Source organism: Diuraphis noxia, unplaced genomic scaffold (genome assembly GCF_037042655.1).
Source record: "Diuraphis noxia isolate RWA-SAM2 unplaced genomic scaffold, SU_Dnox_SAM2 contig0004, whole genome shotgun sequence".
NCBI classification, from domain to species: Eukaryota; Metazoa; Arthropoda; class Insecta; order Hemiptera; family Aphididae; genus Diuraphis; species Diuraphis noxia.
This window is the reverse complement of record NW_028301714.1, coordinates 30,328,016-30,349,883: the sequence shown is the minus strand read 5'-3', so window position 1 is coordinate 30,349,883 and position 21,868 is coordinate 30,328,016. Positions and strand designations below refer to the sequence as shown.

General features: G+C 26.4%; 1 protein-coding gene across 3 annotated transcripts in view; it reads left to right on the top strand.

The window, feature by feature from the left end:
- The first annotated feature begins 321 nt into the window (after positions 1-321).
- LOC107165878 (uncharacterized) overlaps positions 322-21,868 on the top strand; it is a 119,198-nt gene continuing 97,651 nt past the window's right edge. Inside the window, exons 1-2 of one of the 3 annotated variants that reach the window (XM_089225376.1) lie at positions 369-395; positions 10,148-10,200. The gene's annotated coding sequence lies outside the window, so the exon portion shown is untranslated. Of the gene's footprint in view, positions 396-10,147; positions 10,201-21,868 lie in introns of those variants that run through there. The other 2 variants (XM_089225375.1, XM_089225377.1) reach the window with 2 other exon arrangements.

Below are 21,868 nucleotides of genomic sequence, written 5' to 3'. Positions count from 1 at the left end.
TAAAAAACTAATAATAATTAAAATAAAAACCATAAATATATACTTCATATATACATTTTACATTTAAATGTCGAGTGGTTTTTTTCTTTTCATCTAAGCGGATTATCGAAGTACAGTGTAACGAGTTTCGACCATCCCGGTGCAGGGGATGGCGAAGTACGTTTCAACCGAGTACTGCCTGCTCCCCCCGACCCCCGACCCATCACACGCACACCTCACGCCACAAACTACCACCACCGCCATCACTTCACTGCCCTGGTGTACAAAAACGAGGGCTCTAAGCGTTTGCGCCAGAGACACACATACCGGTAGCGCATTTGTGTTCGAGTGAACTCGGCGGGCTGTACGCACACGGAACCACATCAGTCGTTCGCGGACTGCTAAAACTCCACGAGGTAAGTACGTGCACGTATTTAATTATATTATTATTACTACGACAATACTCTCGTGAAAGACCAGTGACTTACTATGACTATATATTAATTTAATATAATTGTACAATATTGATGTTGATGTTGTGATATTAGAATATAATTGTTCATCCTGTTCATTCAAACGAAATAATACGATATATTTTAACTGTTGTATTAAAAAATTCGTCGGTTTTTTGTGCAATCGCTTATTTATTAGTTGATTGATTTCTTGGTATTTTTGAAAAAATGATTTTTCGTCTCAAAAATACGTCTTGCTCTCGCTTAAATTTACGATTTATTTACTGCCCTTTATAGTATTGCCGAAACGACATCAGTTTTATTAACTGAGCGACTAAGCGGATCGTCGTCTCCGTAGTGCACATAATATTATGTTGATATATGTAATATAATATATTTGCTTGAGAGAATGTACATGATAAAAACTGCCTTGGTATATTTAATGAACAAAACAGGGAGATTTGAAAATTCGAAATATAAACTGTCATGTAAATGGTACTGTAGGTTTATATAAAACTTTTAAGCTATTGCCAAATTTTAAGAAGATAATATATTCTTGAGATAGTAATTAATATAAGTCTAATATATTTTTTATAAAAAATGGTCTGAAAAAGTTATGGTATTTCATGTTTTGTATTTTAATATAATTTTTTTCTTAACTAATATTTAAAAAAAATGGTATGATAATATTATCTCTAAAATATTTTTATTTTCAAATTTGAAGAATTTTAGACATAAAGTATTTGCGTAGTAGAATTTCACTATATTTACCGTTAGATAAATGGAAGTAGTTTAACAATACTTTATATTTAATTATATCCACAAGGCGAATCTCCCAATTGCAGTAAACATTAATTATATTGAAAGGAATCATTTTTTTTCGTAAATAATGTTTCACAAAATTTGACTTAGATTTTACAAAACTGCAAGGCTGGGCAATAACCAGTTAAAAAGTTAAAGTTAAGTTAAAAATGAATTTAATTTTAACTTTTTAACTTCATTAGTTATATTTGGATTTTCGTGAACTTAACTATTAACTTACTAAATTAATTTTTTTATTAACGTGAAATTAACGAATTAAATTGTATTAAAAGAAATAAGTTAAGTTAGTTTATTTTGTTTTTAATATTTTTACATTTCACTACTTCAGTATATTTCGTTTTAATTGTAAAAAATATTTACTATGAATTGTTTAAAGTTAAACATTTTATATTTTTAACTTTATCACAAACGCACACACACAAAACATTATATTTGTTTGTAAGGATTAATTAAATAATATTAATTCATTATTATCAGATATTAATTATTATTATTTATAACTTATTACATACATAACTACTGTTCAATTTTAAGAAATGAAAACCTCCATGAAATACAATATACTATATGGAAATTCTATATAAAGTATAAAAACTATAGTTATAGGCTATGCCATGTAAATTAGTTTTGGGATTTAAAAAAACAAAGTACGCTAGCGTTGTAAAAAAAATTAACTTTCTTTTAACTTAATAAAAAGTTTTAAAAAATCGTGTATTCAATTTTAACTTAACTTAAATAACCAAAAATCAAATTAACTTTTAACTTTTTCTTATTTATGCATATTAACTTAAGTTGACTGAGTTGAAAAAAATCTTTAACTTGCCCAGCCTTACAAAACAGCAATTTTTGGTATTTTTATCAATGTAATTTTTTAATTTTTAATTTTTGATAATTGACAACAAAAATTTTTAATTTAATGTTCTGAAACATAATAACGTTCTTAGAATACATCTTATAGGTACGAATGTCGTTAATTAGTTATAAGTACCTACCTATTATAATTTTAGAAAAGAAAAATACTTGACCAAAACCTTCAGATAGATGAAGGAAGAAAAAGTAAATTTCAACTGAGAAAAAATTTTAAAAACTGTTATAGTTGTGGGATGATGAGTACCATTAAAAGAATCATAGAGAATAATAGTATAAGTGTAACGAGTATAACGTCTTCTTATCGCATTTCTATATTTCAAAAAACAATATGAATTACACGTATAACACACAAGTGCTAATATTTATTTCACTATATTGTGTGATTATATATGTAATAGAGTGTTTTAAGTGCATAATATAATATGTTATAATTACGAGTATTCAAGAAGATTAAAAACAAAATTATACATTTATACCATATTTCATAATTGTTGTGTATAATATGCACAAATGCAATTAAAAATTAAAATTATTCTTTTCGGTTTGAACAAAAAATATTAACTGAAGAGCTCATATTATTAAAACTAGTTATAAAAGTTAGTTAAAAATCAAATATTTGTTATGAAAATGGATTTTTTTAAATTAGTGGATAGATAGTTTTTGACTTGACCCATTGAACATAACAAATATTAATTATTATATAACAAATACATTTTTAGATTTAGTATGTAGGTATTATATAATAGTAAATTAATGCTAAAATCTTTAAAAATAGTGTGTCAAAAATTGAAAAACATTACCATTTCCTCTGATTTTTTCTTTATATCATCTGAATTATTTTGAAAAGTTTTACTTTAAACCTTCCAAAAAACAATTAGGTAAAATTTTACCCCAGAAATTACCTTTAAAAATGAAGATTAAAGCTTTTTTACTGCTCCAAAACGTAATGACAGACACAAAAATAAAAACGAAAACAATAAATAAAAAAAAACTCTTACTATTGTACAACCAACAATCAACATATTCATCACTCCACTCAGAAATGGAAGTTATACAATGACTGCTTTTTTTAATAACGAATAGAAAGGAAATTATTAAAATTATTACTTTAAAAATGTATTCTCATAATACGCTTTGAATAAGTATAAATATTAATTTATTACAATATTTTATTTTATATTACAATTCTATGTAACAAGTTTAAGCGTAAATTTTATTCATACACAATATCGGAATAATCTATATTAAGTTCAGAATACCAAGTTGTATTACATTTTTTATTATATCTATCAGCTCGTCCGTACCTGTACACTTCGTTGTACGTCAAATGAACAAAAAAAAAAAAAGAAAAAAATCAGCGAGAAAATAATATTGTTAGTTTAGATTAATGTCACGAAAAGGGAAAATTCCTATTCCATCACGTTGTTTAACTTTTAATTACTCAAAAACCAAGTAGACATCTAATTAAACAAGAAGTATCAACGGTTGGCTGTTGTCTAAAATAATTGAAATAATATAATCGTATGTTTTATAATACAAAATAATATGTAGGTGCATTGATGAATAGTAAAGTAGTAAAGCAGAGTGTATGACTTTTAAATTAAAACACAAAGGGACCCTAATCAAAATTTCGAGGCATTAACGTTCGTCCGTGATTGCTGTAGGTACCTATTTGTTTTCGGTTTTGACGTTTTTTCCTACTTTTTATTATTAGAAGTATATTATTAATTACAATCATCGCCATGTCATGGCGTTAGAATGACGTTCAAGTGTTTCATTTTCCTTAGTTCAACTGGTAATTTTATTATAACGGCATAAAATATCTCCACGGAACTTACAATATATTTACTTGTCAATTTTTGCAATACATTACACACACCACACACGCCGTGTATACTATATGTATATTGTTATCCTTAAATAGTATATGGCTTACGATGTAGTTATTATTAATTTAGTTTTAAATTCGATCCGAAAACATTGTATATAACATCCATGTAATGTATTCAGTATTCTTACCCAATATTCAATGTGTATTAAAACGCATTCAATATACACAGAGATGATATTAATTTTGAAAAAGTATGAATAACTATAAAAAAAAAAAGAATGGCTATACAAAAACAAATTGCATGTATAATTTATTATGTATATTGCTGTCTCTCGGCGTATTGTAGAACATTGAAAGAACGTGTTTTTCTCTGCTCAGAAATGGTATATTTTTTTCAAAGACTGATTGGTATGCTCAACACATAAATCCGTATTGTTTGTCATGTATTTCCTATAAACGTTCTGGAGGCTCTTTAAAACGTTTTTTTTTTTTTATTTCACACATTATATTTATATACAATGTAATTCATCAAATGTTGCTCATCTTCATCATTTACTTTTACGATGAATTTATTCAAATTTTGACTTTTGGAAGTTTTAAGTAGGTATACTTAAAGACCATTTTTTCAAATACTTAAGGCTGTTTAAAACATTTAAGGAGTATCTAATCTATCTGTGAGTATGTATACAAAAAAAGAATTATCATTTTTTAGTTTAGATTTTATATAAATTTTTTTTTTGTTGTTGTTGTTGATGAATTCACATTGAAACATGAACGATTAATTTCCGAGTTATTAAACATGACTTTCAAACGATTTTATTATGATAATAAGTCCATAACAAATGATAATATGTTGAAAATATATTAAAGCTTATGCGATCCACAATATGCATTAGGGAAGTGTGGTAATGCTATGAAAAAATAGTTGTCACTATAGTCCACAATACATTCTTTAAAAGTTTAAATGGTAAAAAAAAAGTTGTTTAAAATATTATGGTTTATAAGTACTTTCGAAAATCACAATTTTAATAAGCATAGGTATCAATCAATGAAACAAGTTGGTAGCCACAGAGTATGGTGATGTACGTCGAATCACTCTGTATAATACACTTTGACGTTTGTTTTTTTAAACTATAATATCTAAAAAAAGATCAATATAAGGTTTCATGTTCTCACCTATATACTCTAAAAGAAATTGTCAAGATACTTTTTGTACAACTAAAGCAAAGTTTTGTACTATAATAAAATCTACATGTTTGCTTGATTGAAAACCTTTACCACTGAATAATTAATATAAACGTATATTTTATTAATTTATACATTTTTCCGGTGAGCAATTTAATTTAGAATGTTTCGTTTAAAAAAAAAAAATTGATTAACAGCTACTTTCAATTCATTTGAACCTTCAATTATTATATCTTGTTATGGAATAATAATAACTCATGAGAAAAAACAACAAAAATTGGTTCAACTTCCAAAATAACATTTTTTTCTTAATGAGCATTGATAAAATATTGAAATATTTTACTGATTTACCTAACATCAACCAATCTAGTTACTAAAATCATCAAAATATATTGTAGAATATCTTTCATAAGTTAGAATTTCTATTAGAAATTCCTTTGTTATTGACATAAAATATATAAATAGACACTAAAATAAATATTACCTAACTATAGTCTAGATAGTGTACGCGTATGTATTATTATATACTAAACCAATCGAAAATCAACGTTGCTATTAGTTTTAATATCTCTATAAAAGTTGTGTAGGTTCAAGATAAGTATTGTTAATTTCCTAAAAGTTAATTCAAGTTGAAGAAAATTGACTAGGCATGATCTACCCAGTACACATTATTAAAATATATCATAATAGTAATATTAAATTATAAAAAATTTAATAGTTTTATTGATTCGAACATTATTTGTTATTGACAAAAAAAAGAAGAAAAAAATTCGTAAACACAAAACTGACACAACTAAATTGGTCAAATTACCGGTTTAATGATTCATAATTTTGCTGACAATAATATTGTAATGTAATATTGAAACACGGAACAATAAAATATTTCACATCGATAATAGTATTATTTATTATTATATGGTGTACTATAAAAATTACATTTTCAATCTTGTTAGACGTTGCGCATTATAAGTGATGAGGAATAGAAGACCCGGAGACCTGGAGACGTTGTTCTAAAGTTGTATAGAAGAAAGATATAAAATATTCAAGGACATATCGTACTTTACCACGGTACTTAAAAATATATAAGTTTTGAATGTGAAAACACACTGATAAATTGTGAAATAAAGTAAAACGGATGGATAGTTTCATCCATCCGTTATATCAAATGTGTCGAATTTGACAAACTGTATAGTACCTATAATGTTTTATTTATAAGATTTTTTCAAGTCGTAAGTACTGAAGTTGCATAATATTTTTTAAATGATTTTTTCAAATACCTACATTTATGTTATTCTATTGTTTACTGTTTTATATACTTTTAGATTCTGAGCTAACCGTTGAATGAATTGATTCAACAATGATGATGTGTGTATTGTTTTTCGTTCTGTCAACACCCTTCGAGGCCTTGTATCACTTGGTTTTTAAATTCTGAGCTGAGCGATGAATGTATTGATTTTACAATTATGTAATGTTAAAAATAATTCATAATTACTTTTTTTAAATATATTATTAGGAGTATATACAAACACGATAATTTGCAAATAATATTAATATAACCTACCCGCAATACAATAACAATAACAATATACATATAATTTAAAATATCTCAGGCTGTTGAACCATCTCCGTTTTAAATTGTTTTTCGTATATAATATTATTATATTATCATTTAATTCAAATTTAATACCATCCACTTCAGTGATCCACTTCTAACCACTGTATAGCAGTGTAACACCCACTTGTCCATTTTTTTTTTTTAACTTCAAGGATGGTTTCCGATGTAAAATTTAAGCTAGTTTGTAATTTGACTGGTTTAAAGTAAAAGTTCTGTTTTTCAAATAATGGAAAAAATTAAAAATCAAGGAAAATCGAAATTGATCTTGAGTAGGTACTTTAATGTTTTAAGTTTTAATTAATATTATTTGCATTGCATTTTCAAGTACTATTTATATTACTTCTAAACAAGTTAACTAAATATCAACAAAATCATAAAAAAGTAATTAGTGTAGTAGTTCTAATATAGTTCTTCGCTCAGAATCAATTTTCGTATGCATTGATATTTCATCGAAATCAAAATTGTACTCATATATTACAATGATTTACCTGCTTTGTCCTTTTTTTAATGTTTGTTATACAAAAAAAATTTTCTGACATGTTAAAATGTAAAAAAAAAAAGTAAGTCATCGATATCGCTCTGCTGTACAGTAGGTTACAAATGGGTTACTGTAATGGATGGAATTAAATTTGAATCCAATGATATTATATCATTGAATACAAAAAACGATTCTGAACGAAAACTTTTGTTGAAAAATTAAAATGTCAGTAAACAGCTCAAAACTAATTTAAATATTTTGAAAATTGTATTGAATATAGAAAATTCCTATATAAACATTCAGTGAAAATTTCAAGTATCTGCGGTCATTTGTTTTAGAGTTACACCAAAATAAAGAAATCGCTAAAAGTGAAAATCCAATGTTGTAAAAATTTAAATTTAAAATGCTCATAAAAATTTAATTTGGATTTCCGGTGGACATTTTTTTGTGATAAAGATTGACAAAATTGTAAGGAATCTTGTATTAAATTTTCAAATCTTAGATTTAATTGAAAATTTTTTATGAATTTTTAGCTTAAAATTATTTGCGAGTTTTTGTGATTTTTACGTATTTTGTTAAAATTCAAATTTTGAATGCTTATAAATAAAAATTGTGACCATGAATTTATTTTATTTTTCAACTACTATTGTAACAATATGTTAAGAGCCTTGTATTAAATTTTTATGTTTTTCTACGCAACAAATACATTTTTATTGATATTAATTTTAAAAAAAATAATAATGATCGAAAATTGCAAATACCTATAGTTCACTTAAGTCGAAATTTTTTTGAAAATTTCATGGTGGATAGAATATACTTATTTAAACATTCGTTGAAAATTGCATGTATCTATGGTCATTTGTTTTAAAGTTACATCAAAAACCAAAATCGATTTTGTCGAAAACTGATTGTGCGTACAATTTCCCGTTTTCCCCTTAATTTTTAATTTGTTTATCCCGATTATTTAGAAAAATATTAAGAATTTTTTACTTTCGATCCCCCAAAGTATCAACTAGATTCACTTTCTGATCGAACGAAGTACTGAAGTCAAATATCGAAGCACTTTTACTGCCCCAAAACGTGATGACAGATACGAAAAAAATTAAAATAAAATAAAAACACACATCATGGTAAAATCAATACATTCATCGCTCCGCTCAGAATCTAAAACCACTTAAAGTCTAATTCTCAAAATTCAAAAGTACCTATTATTGATTATAAATAAACAAATATTTAGATAACAAAACATGTACTGACAATATCGGATCATAATAATATATAAATTCGTATAACATTGAAATATTGTAAATTTTATAAAAATATTCTTTATTGGTTTATCGTCATTTCATTTTTTGTACGTGTTATAGTTTAAATTGGATAGATATTCCTTTCGTGGTACGTGGTTTTAAAATGCAAACGATAGATAATTGTTATTTAACCTTTATAACACATGTTATGCACTTAAAATATTTCAATATTTACATAGGAATTATGTTCGTTCGAAAAAAAAACGTTATCGTGAAAATAGATGTACCAGATGAACCGACGGCTTGTGGAATAAGAAATACGTGTTTAGGAGTTATTGCAAAAAGATCGCCATATATATTGGGATCGAATATACGTAATTGAATGCAAACAAGGTTGTTCGTGAAGTTGTATGCTCCCAGAGTTGAGATTTAGATTGGCTAGGTAAACTATTTCATAGGACGCCGAAAATGTATTGGTGTAGTTTCCATGTAAACTTTCAAAGGTTAGAATGTGTATACCTATTACTATAGTGTTATAGAGCAAAGGGTAAATGGATATAAGTCACGTTTTCGTTCTTGATCATCAATTATCAGACCTTGTAATACATATGCAACGTAATGTTTTATTCGATATTATTGTTTTTTTTCTTCTTCACAAATGAGTAGAAAACAATATCTAAATTAAGATATATTATCTTGGTTTTCTATAGATTTTATATCAAACAAATATCAAATCAAATGTACGATTTATTTTTTATTTCCCGATGTTTAATATTTTTTTTAGTTTCGAGAAAAATTACGAATTATTTAACACCGTAATCATTACGGCGTAATGTTATCAAACATGTGACCCACCGCGCCGCGCGCATTCCCATACGGCGGGCCGAAAACTTTCCGTTTTCATAATAGTTATAAATTTATATTCATATTTTATTTCTTCAAAACTAGGAAAAATATTAAAAATCAGGATGACAATGAAAATAAAATTTTGAAACGTTAATATTTTTAGAAAAATAAAGTCTACAGAATGGATATCTTTAATTTTTTTTGGAAATAATTAAATAAAAAAATATTTTTTTTTTTAAATTTTTACAAAAACATTAAAATAAATTAAAAATGAAATAATTGTAGTTCTGTGAATATCCCTGTGAATCTTATTATAAAACCATAATTTTAATATCTCCATTATTTCGTGAGATATCGCAATGGGTAAATCCTCACGGGACACCATGTATATAGATATACATATATACATGTTGCATATGAGATATGAGTATGGAATTTTATCTTTGGAAATAACGACCGGTTGCAATTTTATCGATATTATGTGGCCGTGAACATCCGACGAAAAACAAATATATGAACTATAAATAATAATATTCACTATAAAACTATAAATATGCATTAATTTTCATTAAATAGGTAAAAACGTTAAAATATGAAAAATAGAATTAGTGTTGTTTTAAAAAGAATGAACTAAATCGGGGACAATGTTCATCAGATTTCATAAAGCTTATTCTAATACATATATGCATTTTCATATAAATCCGGTCCCTAGTTATTTGTTAAATATAATTATATTTGTAATTATAATTAACAAAGTTGGTAAATTTGTATGCATAAAACTAAATACAAATACGTTTGTTTCCATATTGTTTTAATTTTCAGGTGATTTTGACATTGGATTTCATGGACAACATACTTCAGTGGTAGTAGGTACTGTACGTACACTTGTTAGCTCTTGGTTTGCTATGAATTAATTAATTTTAGGCAAACATATCGATGATTAACGTTTTTTGTTTGTCCATTTATCAGACTTACAAATTCCTTAAAATTACAATATTATTTTCTGATTAACATAGGTCATGATACTACTGCCTAGCACCTATACATTGTTTACAATGACATTGCACGTTGCATATTATTATAACATAATTATTATAATATTATCATGATTACTACTATGAAGATTATTATTATAATGGTTCACATAATTTATCAACCTTCTACCTCATCTTCTGTTCAGTACATTGGAATAATTATATAGGAACGTTAATCAATGAAGATTGTTTATTCGAAACATTTTGGGTTAGCCACATATTAAAACCTATGTTCTTGGTTCTATACAGCATTAACTTTTAATTCAATTATTTTTCATTCTTTGGGTGAAAATATATCGGTTTATTTTAAACTTTGTTTTTATTACGATCACGCCATTTGTTTTTCTGTGAACTTCAGTAAAGTTGTAAATTTAGTTCATATTATTAGCAATGTGTTCACATTTTTTATTTTCTTCAATCAAAGTTGTGACTTTCATGATAATATTATATGAGTAAATATTTCGACATATTTTACTCTAGGCTAATTTTTCGAGTTCATAATTACTTATTATGAAAATATTCAAGTTTTACAAAGAATGTGTGTTATTAGCAAAGAATACATTTTTATTACTAAAAACTTTTAATGGGAACAAAATTAAAATGTCGATTGAAAGTACGAGTAATAAAAACTTGTTTAAGACTTTTTGGACTTAAAATTAAAATTTTTTGTTTATCGTTTAGCAAACAAATGTACAGAAGGTACGTACCATGTCCATATTTGGAGGAAAAACGAAATAACAGTATTATAATATTTACCTAAACACCATGGTTCTATGAAAAACTAAATAGTTACCCGTTTGAATTATGATTTGAATATCTCAACATTTTAATTTGTTTATAACAGGGGTGGCGAACCGTTTTTGAGTTGAGTGCCAAAATTTAAAATCAAGTTTTTTGAAATATGCTCACGTGCCAAAAACAAAATGATTTTTACTAGGTAAGATGAAAATAAAAACATGCAATAATTATACACATAATATTAGGTACACATTTATTATTAAATTTTTATTTAATTTATTAATGTGATTTCTGTTGTTGTTTTTTAGAAGATAACATTTTAATGTCTGGAGTATAGTTGGTAATTTTCAGTGAAACACAAACAGTACTAGTTTCATCGATTAATGTATTTCTTTGCTTCATTTTCTTTAGATTCATTATGGAAAATAAACTTTCACAACTATGAGTTGACGAAAAAAATGATAAGATAGATTGAGCAACTTTTTTTAATGTATTAAATGTGTTTGGAAGTGAGTTCAAGACTTTAAGAATTTCAGTATCTGCACTTTTTACCACGTTTTCTTGGAGACGGTTGATTACTATTTTTTCGATTAGTTGTCTTAAGTCAATAAATTTTTGTTTTCACGTATTATAGGATTGAAGATCAATTGACTCAAATTTAAATGTATCTATATTCATCCATTCAAAATAATGTAAATCTAATTAATCGAAATTGCAAGTATCAGGGCATTTAAGATATTTAATATTACATTCAAACTTTTTAAAATCTATAAACCTGTTATTGAACTGTTGAATTGTTTCCTTAATAATACTTAAAAAATTATTTATGTTTTCATCTAGTTTAGGAGTCTCATGGATTTCAATTTCACATTCACATTCCAATCATACGAGGGGCGCCATCGGTAGTAACTGAAACAATTTTAGATAAATTTAATCCAATATCTCCAAGAACATTTACGATAACTTTACATATATTTTCACCGGTAGTTTTAGCTGATATAGATGCTAATTTTATAATTTCTTCATGAATTTCGTCATGAATACAGAAACGAGAGATTATTGAAAGACGCGCAGACGATGTTATATCTTTACTCTCATCGATGCAAATAGAAAAAAATGAACTTTGATTTAAATCGTGTATCAAATATTAGAATTCATACTTATATTCTCTGTTTAATAGCATTTCTACTGATTGACAAGTCTTTAGTACGTTGTATAATTGCATCTTTATTATCAAAGTCGTGAAAAAGGTTATCAGCACAATATAACCAAGACATTTTAATAAAATCTCCATCACTAAACGATTTTCCCCGAATAGCAATAGACTTTGCAGCATCAAAACTGGCAGACACTAAATTATCAGATTTTTTTAACAAATTTGATTAATTTATCAATTTGTGTATTTTTATTTGATATTACACGTGAAATAAAACATTTTAGTTCATCGGCAGATTTTGTTAACAGTGTTTTATGAATAGTTTCAAAATGACGTTTGACAGATGAAGTCCGACATACAACACTTCTGAACACAGTACACATAACGCTTTATTATTTTTCAATACAATACCATATTTGAATGTCCACCATTCTTGAAAGTTTTACAAGTTGATTCTTCTGAACATTTCATTTTTTTTTTTTAAGTGACATATTAATAAAATACTCGTATTATGGAACAACAGATAATCATGATAGTTTACGACGGGTAACTAAATTATAGATTCGTTTAAACGGCTGACAAAAAATGTGCTATTGTTATTATCGCAACGGGTCACGGTATCGGTAAATTTAAAATAAGCTTCTTATTCGAATTTTGGGTACTTTGTACTTTTAATAGCGATAAGAGTACAAAAACCATAAATATTATTTATTAAAACATGTTTAAACATATTTTCTTACCTATTATTACAGACTTTTAAATTTTATTCTTAAAATTTTTCATACTAAAGTTTTAAAATAATTTTTTTTTTTTAAGATAAATATTTTTTTAAGTTTTAAAATTCAGTGAGCTATTGAAATTTGATCAACGTGCCAGTTCTGGCACGCGTGTCACAGGTTCGCCACCCCTGGTTTATAACATTTTTATATCGAATCAAGTTTCATTTCAATTTCTTTCATCAACATCGATATTTGTTTTATGTAAATATTTGTTCAACAAAATGTGTTGAATATTTTTTAATATAAAACTTTAGCAATTACAAAATATTATAATCTAGTAGGTATTGAATAAGTAATTTGTTTTGTACACGAATATAAAAATATTTATGAGATTTATAAAAAATATAAGTTTGTAATTCTAAATTACTAATAACTACTAATAACTACGACTATAACCAATTAATATTTCCACGGGGGTATTATTTTTTAAATAAAACATACCTGCATTTTTTTTATCAAAGATATAACCCTCGGCAACTTGGCCATTGGGATAAGATACATTTTTTTTTTTTTTGTATTACATAATAATAATAGAAAAGGTTTAATAATAATAAATATCTAAATTATATGAGTATAATTATTATAAAGTTGTGTTTTTTCAAATGGTCAAATAAGTTTGTCCAGTCCTGTCTCCTGGAGGAACACGAATATGTCAGGTGATGATTGCAGAACAGGTTCCAGTATGTCATACCTATATTTTAGAAATTGGTTTATGCTGACAATTTCTCAGCAAGTTTAAGTTATAAACAAAAATTGAAAATTAATTCTTAAGTTTATCTTGAAAAATGATAAATGTATACTTTCAAATATCGCGTAGGTACATTAATTATTTATCTCAAGTTTAAAATATAACGTTGTAAAACTCTAAAGTTATTCGTATTTAATAATGCCAAAGGCCATGCGTTTTTGCGTTTCTCGTATAATATATACAATGCATAATATACGTTTTTATTCAATTTAAAATAAAAACAATATATATTCCTACCATGTTGTAAAGCTGCAGTTTAGAGAATGTTAAAAGTTTGAAGCTCATGATAAATATCAGAATAGTTTTTTCTGTGTTACATATAACCAATTGTTCGTCTTTAAATGTGTACAAGTATAATAAAAAAATAAAAAAAAATGAAAGAAAATAACCATCATCAGTGTAGATAATTCAGTCACGAACGAGATAAATATTTCTTAAACGGCAACACAGTGTATTAAAAGACACACGGAAAGATAGAGAAATTTAATAGATCGAATGCTTAGACACCGTGTATGTATCGACGCACTAGATGTTTTTCACAAGACTTTTCATGGTTTATTTCTATCTGACGTTTAAATTTCCGTTTTGATTTTCTTGTTCGCTATTTATACATTTGTAGGATTACTTTACATAATAGTGGTTATACTGGCTAGGAAACAACTATGTATAGGCTCAAAATGCTGCGTCGCGTTTTCGCGCTATATTGTTTTGCTTAATAATGAGAACTGTCGTAATAATATTATAATGGGGAGACGACTTGACATTCAAAATATTAAACATAGTTCGTGTCGGAGTTGTTTAATATTCCATACCTCTTGCGCATCCAGAATAGTGTGTTATGTAAAATAATAGCTTTATTAAAATATTACATTTGCACATGCATCGAAGATGAGTGCGATTTTCGACATTGTTCATCTAATTAAAGATGAAACAGATATTTTGTGCATGTATTAAAATAATTTTTTTTTTCGTCCATTTATACTTATAACTCTGCTTTTATCTTAACAATTAATTCATCTTTAAATTGTATAATATATAATATACCATTAAAATGGGTCTCGTCGTTGGAGAAAATATTAATTATTATTGCCTTGTCAAGGAAATTACTTTGTTTTGATAAACAAGATATCGTATCGTTGAATCATAGTATTGTCGTCTCTTCTGAAACTTTTATGTCAATTATATATTTTAATTAAAATGTGGTTACGTCATGTTTTATACAAACTATTCAATTTATAACAATCAGTTTTAAAAATAACACAACAAATTATTGAAACCGTTTGTTACATACTTTTATATTTTGCAATAATAATATGTATTTAGCTTTTGTGAATACCACACTCATCTATGATATTATTACTATCCCACAATTATGTATTCTATGAATTATCTCTATTTAATTCGAGTATAGGTACGATAAACTATATGAAACAAAATTGGCTTGGTAACATTTTTCAATTTTTTCTGTTTACGTAGAATCGAATTGCGAATTAAACAGAATCTTTTTATTTATTTTTATCTAATATAAATAATCGAAGAATAAATTGATGTAGTCTGATATTTATATATTTATGCATCATGCGTAAACGATCTCCAAACGAATAAGACACTTCCACACCTAAACACTTGATGTTTATGTTTTGAAAGTTTAAACGACTAACACATTCGTCTTTCATTTGACATGTGTGAATTTATTTTTAAACAACATTGATGCGCTCTATTCGTCTTATAACTTTGAAATATAACCTGATTTTTAGTCAATATGATTATACAACGTCATATTACGAGTGCCTAATGGATTCTATCTTTCTTAAGAACAAGTTAGACATAGTACGTGTAATTGAATAAATGAAGATTGGAATATTCATTAATTAGTTATGACAGACCATCAACATACACGAGCTAATATTCATTTTAATATTTTAGGAAATAAGTTAACTTACTTTTGTTAGTTTTTACATACGGTTACTTAATACAAAAATACATATATTTTATCGTGAATCATTTCTATGAAATTCAAATCACTGCCCATATACTTTCTATTTGTTTGTTAAAATACATCAATGTACTCCCAAATCTTTTCTAGTAACCTTAAAACTCAATGAAAAATCCCATCTCGTTTTTTATCATCACATTATAAACTCTATAAAATTTTCTCTTTATAAATATAAGACATTCTTTTTTTTATACTTAATCTTCATCTCATGTAGACGCTGATTGTCTAAATATATCCTATACAATTATCTAAACTCTTTTCCGCTTTTTATAGTCAATAATTTTCTTGGACTACTTAAAATTTTATTTCTCATTATTCATCATAGCCGCTCAATTTATCTCGACTTAACTGCCGGTTCACCATTTTATTACATTCAAAAATTGTTGATACTTTTTACGAGTTGCTTACCTACATTTCCAGCCAATCTTTCACTGAAGATTACAATGGTGATTTCATCGATGTCCTATATTTATTGGTTTACTCGTATATTCTCTTTCATGACTGATAATTTGTTTAATAGCTTCCTTAACTATCAGTGCTTTGCATCTAGTCTATAACATGTAAGCCCGCGCGCCAGTCCTCATTTTACCACTCTTCACAAACCTACAATATTTAACATATTTTCTACTACATTAAGCTTATTTTACAATAAACTTGCTATGAGTTTGTCTTATTCCGTAGATTTCAGTTATAATACAATTACTAGTTACTTGTCCAAATTCTTTTGTAATTTAAATTTATTACCCTATTTAAAATATCCTGGAAGTGTGATTGAATTTCTATTTATAAAGATTACATCCACAATTTATATTCCGAAACAGTTCATTCTCCACAAATGTAGAACTAATATCATACTCTTGTCATATTTCGTGTATTTACAATTTAAATTTATTATTTTGTAGGTGACATTCGTCCCCGTCTATTTCATGTATTACTCATGTGACTTAAAAAATGAAATAAAATACAAGACATATGTAAATTTATTTATTCTGAAAGAATGTTAAGAAAAAGTACCTACCATTTTTATGACCTGGAATTAAACGAACCAACAAATTGTAACAAAATACTAAAACATAATATTTTATTGCCATGGGGTATAACATAAGGAAAGGTAGGGTATCATAAACAGAGTTATATTTTTGATTTTACGCAATGATATTTCTGGATTTTCTGTTTGATCGAATTTCAACATATTTCACACCCCAAAGGATTTTACATTTGCAAACGTATTTTATATTTTTAAGTTTATAAAAACCACGATTGAATTCTTAATGTTATATTAAATTTGATCGTTTATGAACAAATTTAAAAATCCCGCTATAGCCAAGGAAAGATTAGGGAAAAACTTAAAAGTAAAAATAAAACTAGACAGGCAAATATCCTAATTATTTGAAATTCAATAAATCAATTAATCAATCTAAACTTTATAATTATGTATTATACGTTATACTATTATTACTTGTAATTTTAAAAGTTAACTTAAAAATTATTATTATGAACATTATTTTTTTCTTAAAATACATTTTGATTTGACTATATTATTAGATTAAATACTTAAAATTTTTACAAAGTATTTTTATTTACAATAAGAAAATGATTTTTATTACACTTTAGCATTAATTTTACAGGTTTTATTACAAATCTTATTATGTTAAAACTTATAAGGTTTTGAAATTACAAAGTTTTTAATCTATACCACGATTTATACAATTTCTTGAATTGTTATGCTATGCATAATGGAAGTTTTAATCGTGTCTCATCGTGTTTGTGTGTATATAATACATATTATGATATATTTATTTATTTATTAAGCTGTACAGAGTAACATATTTAATAAAATAATTATATTATTTAAATATTTTATATGTAGTCATTGAAATGGCATTTTAATAGCTTTTAATTAAAAATTATATATGTTATTAGATTCCTATTTTTCTACTTTTTCAAACATTCAATCGAGCAAAACCATATTTAGTCATACTTCTTAAATTTATTAAAAATGTTAGATACGATTAATAACGACGAAGCAATATCAGAAACCGGATCTTTTCAGTCCACCCCAATTTATAACCTTCTCATCTAGCTAACATAATTCCTCTCATATAGTATTGATTATGCGATCGAGCAACGTCGCAATGATGTTTAAAAGCGCTAACAAAATTCAATTTCTGGATCAAGATAAATAGTTGTTATATTTTTGATGAGTGATTGGTTTGAACATAATTCATTTTGTTTTAGCCGTTTATAATACGCGGTGGTTAATAATTTAAATGGATGTTAGTTGTCACTTCATGACAAAAGTTAAATTGAAATGTACAATATTCTACCAATCCGATTTACTCCGAAATACTGCAATCAAGGCTACAAATAAATTTCGTTAGTCAGTCTATTTATTTTATAGCGTTATCATAAAATATAACAGGAGTGGCCACTAACCTTAACTTTGGGAGCCGCAAATTTATAAAGGTTATTCGAGGTGAGCCACACACTGTAAAGCAATTTTTATAAAATAAGGATACATTTTTCATTTTAAAACAAATGAAGATATAAATAGAACGTTTATTTACTTTTAATTTTAGTCTAAGTTTGGTTCAAGAGCCTCACGAAATTGATTTAAGAGCCGCATGCGGCTTGCGAGCCTCGTTGTGGCCACCCCTGAAATATAACCATACAATATACGCGTATACTCGTATAGTTTGGACAAGTATCTAAAATATCTAACAATATACAAACAGCCGAAACGCAATATCTCTGATTATAATCAATGGAATGTTGTTATATTAGTTCATTGAAAATCCATAGGTATAGAAATTGAATTACATATTGAGTGTGATTAATATAGAATTTATATTAATAATTTTTTGCCACTATAATATTCCAAGATCATTGAAAAACAAATATATGACATAATATTTTGTTCAGCATATTGTTATTTTCGAGGATTTTATTTTCATATCGAATAAAAATAATATATTGCCAAAAAAAAAAAATATATATATATATTTACATGAAATATAATATAATTTTTTTTAGTGAGGTAATAATTTCATAATTTTTAGAACCATTTAATCCCCTGCTCTATAATATAATCCATCTCCGAATATATACGTAAAATATTATATTTTTTGTATCGTTTTAAAATATTCTGCTTTGGAAATAGTGTTGTTTACAGAACAATGTGAAACTGTTTGCTGTTTGTTTGACGTAGTAATCAAAACTAAACACTTTCCAGGATGCACTATTTCCTCGTCTAAATGGTTAAAGTTTTGCCGACAATGTGGTCCATTATCAAACAATAAAACCATAGATATTATGATAAGTCGTATATTTATTTCCAAATTTCTTTTTAGTGATATCTAGTTTTGGGATAATGTTATCATAAAAAAAAATATATATATATTGAAATATTTGGACATTCTGTGCACGTTCTTATTATTATCTTAAACGATATTATAAGATCGAACATTAGCACTCCTGAATGAGCGAATATCGATTAATTTAATTGAATGTTATATTATTTACATTTTTGATAGAATCAAATTTCCATGAGTAAAATTTTTTTAAATGTAATGTGAAAATATGTATTTTATTATTTTGTGATATAATTTTAATTGTTCAATGTATGAAATGTTTTAGAATTTCAGCTTTAAATTCTCATGCTAAAAAAAAATTTCATCACTATAAATTCGCAACTAATTAATATACATTATATTTTTTTAATTATTCAAAGTGAAAACTTATTTACGCATAAGTAATCAACATGTATCATAAAACGTACTTGTAACTTCATCTAAAGTACATAATCACCTTCCATTTTATTCTTTTAAATGATTGTTTAAGGAATGTTCATTTTAGTTATCTACTTTGCACACCATGAAAAATTGAAAAGTCACTTGAAGCTTTGTTGACCTAACGGTCTACTACCTTTACTCGCAATATAAAACTGGTTGTTGTTCAATACGTCAGTTACTTCAATTTTCGCATTTAATCAATCTAAGTTGACATATTTTTATTTGCACAAACATAAAAAGTATTTTCGTTCAACCGTTTAACTTTCGATGACTTGCAAATATATATAATACATGGCACCTATATAATATATTATAGGAATAAGATACATATATTACTCGTTAGCTGATGGTAAATAATAACTCTTATTCAACTTAGATAGAATTAGGTCACATCCGGTCATCAAATATTGTTGTATATATCAATATGTCACATTATATCATAACGAATTTAACACAAATTATAAAATGTAACTAAAACGAAAATAATTGTAATTACAAGTTTATAGAAAAACTGTCTTAATGAAATTCATGCATTCAACATTACATTGTATTCGATCTTCTACTTAAAGATAGGTAATGAAAACTTTTCCCGATCCGTTTTCAGAAGGGTTCCTGCCGATAAAACGATTTTACGGTTTTACGGATCTGGAAACTCGAGCTATTGATGTGGGGACTGGACGTGCTGTATCTTTTATACCCAGACCAATCATAACTTGCACTACTGTTGTCGGTACCACGCGCGTGGTAGTATAGTGGTAGTAGTTGTCTACGTAATAGGCTGTATTTTTTTCTTTCCCTGAAGGTTTTCGGACATATAAACATTGGCGGAACGCGCTGTGTGTTGAAAAATCAATTTACTCGGATAAAAAACGGTGGAAACGAGGCAAGCATAAATCTATACCTATATGTATAGTATATTATATAGAGAGATATAGGTGTATGTAAAATAAAAAAAAGGAAAAAATGATAAATAAATATAAAAAAAAGCAACGGTAGTAGAATTTTTTTTACTGTCAGCTGTCGAGAACCGTCAGGCTCGACGGCGTACATGTGGTCAGACAACCCCTCCCACCACCAGACGTAATGCCAAATATAATGTACTTATATATTATATACATATACTTCGCAGTTCTATTTTTTCATCAAATTGTATCAATTAATGTGTTCGTACGCTGTAGCTTGATAGATATCCTGCAGAGTGTGATTGGAATTATATATGAGAATCTAAATGAAATATTACCGTGAATAGTAAAGATGCAGTTCGACGTTTAAGTTTAGGCTGAGGTTGTATGATAAAAAAATATAACTCTAAAAACATCGAAAATGAAACTATCGTGAAAATTACAATAATAGCTTATTGTTATATCGATACTATATCTTTATTATAAGAACCAAATTTTGATAGTTTATTAAAAGTGTTTGAACAGAACGATTCAGATGATCAACTATTATGAATATTTTGCAATTCAGATAATTTTATACACATTTAATATTGATATATGACACACAATGAATACAATATAACTAAAAGTCTAGAAAACGGAAAATTATATGGTGTTATATATATACAGGATAATATAATACTATTATTCATAATTAGGGCTCGGATTTAAATGCCCTAAAAATATCAAAAAAATGCCTTTAAAAAAAATGCATTTATGACCTAAAAACACTAAAAATGTCCTAAAAATATCAAAAAATGCATTATTTAATAAACGCACACCACCGATATAATATTATCGCTCGATAAGAAAATAATCCGATAAAAGTTTAGTTGTGTGCAATAATATCGGCTAATTGGATGGTGTGACATAAAGGTTGTAACAACCGGAAAACCTGATGTTAAATTAGTTAAAATAGTTCAAAATGAAAATAATTTTTATTACGTAGTACTATATTACTATGTAGTACTTATATTTCAATGAGGTCAATTTTTTTAGTCATAATACGACAAATAGGTCAAAAATGTACTAAAAAATTAAAAAATGCATTAAAACCGTCATAAAATGCCCCAAAAATTATTGTGGTTAGATTGCGAAGTACTTGAAACATATTTGTAGCTTGGAAAGCATCGTGTAAGATATCCCAAAAAAAAGATGCAAATGCATTGAAATCCGAGCCCTATTCACCTATTTATAATACTGATATTATATTATAGCTCGCTAATTAAATCAGAATACTACATCAACATATTATTATGTTGGTTGTATATGTACTTACGTAATGATACATAATTTATAAAATTTATAACTATATAATTGGTCTGAAATACACAACGAAAGTCTTCAAAAGTTACATATT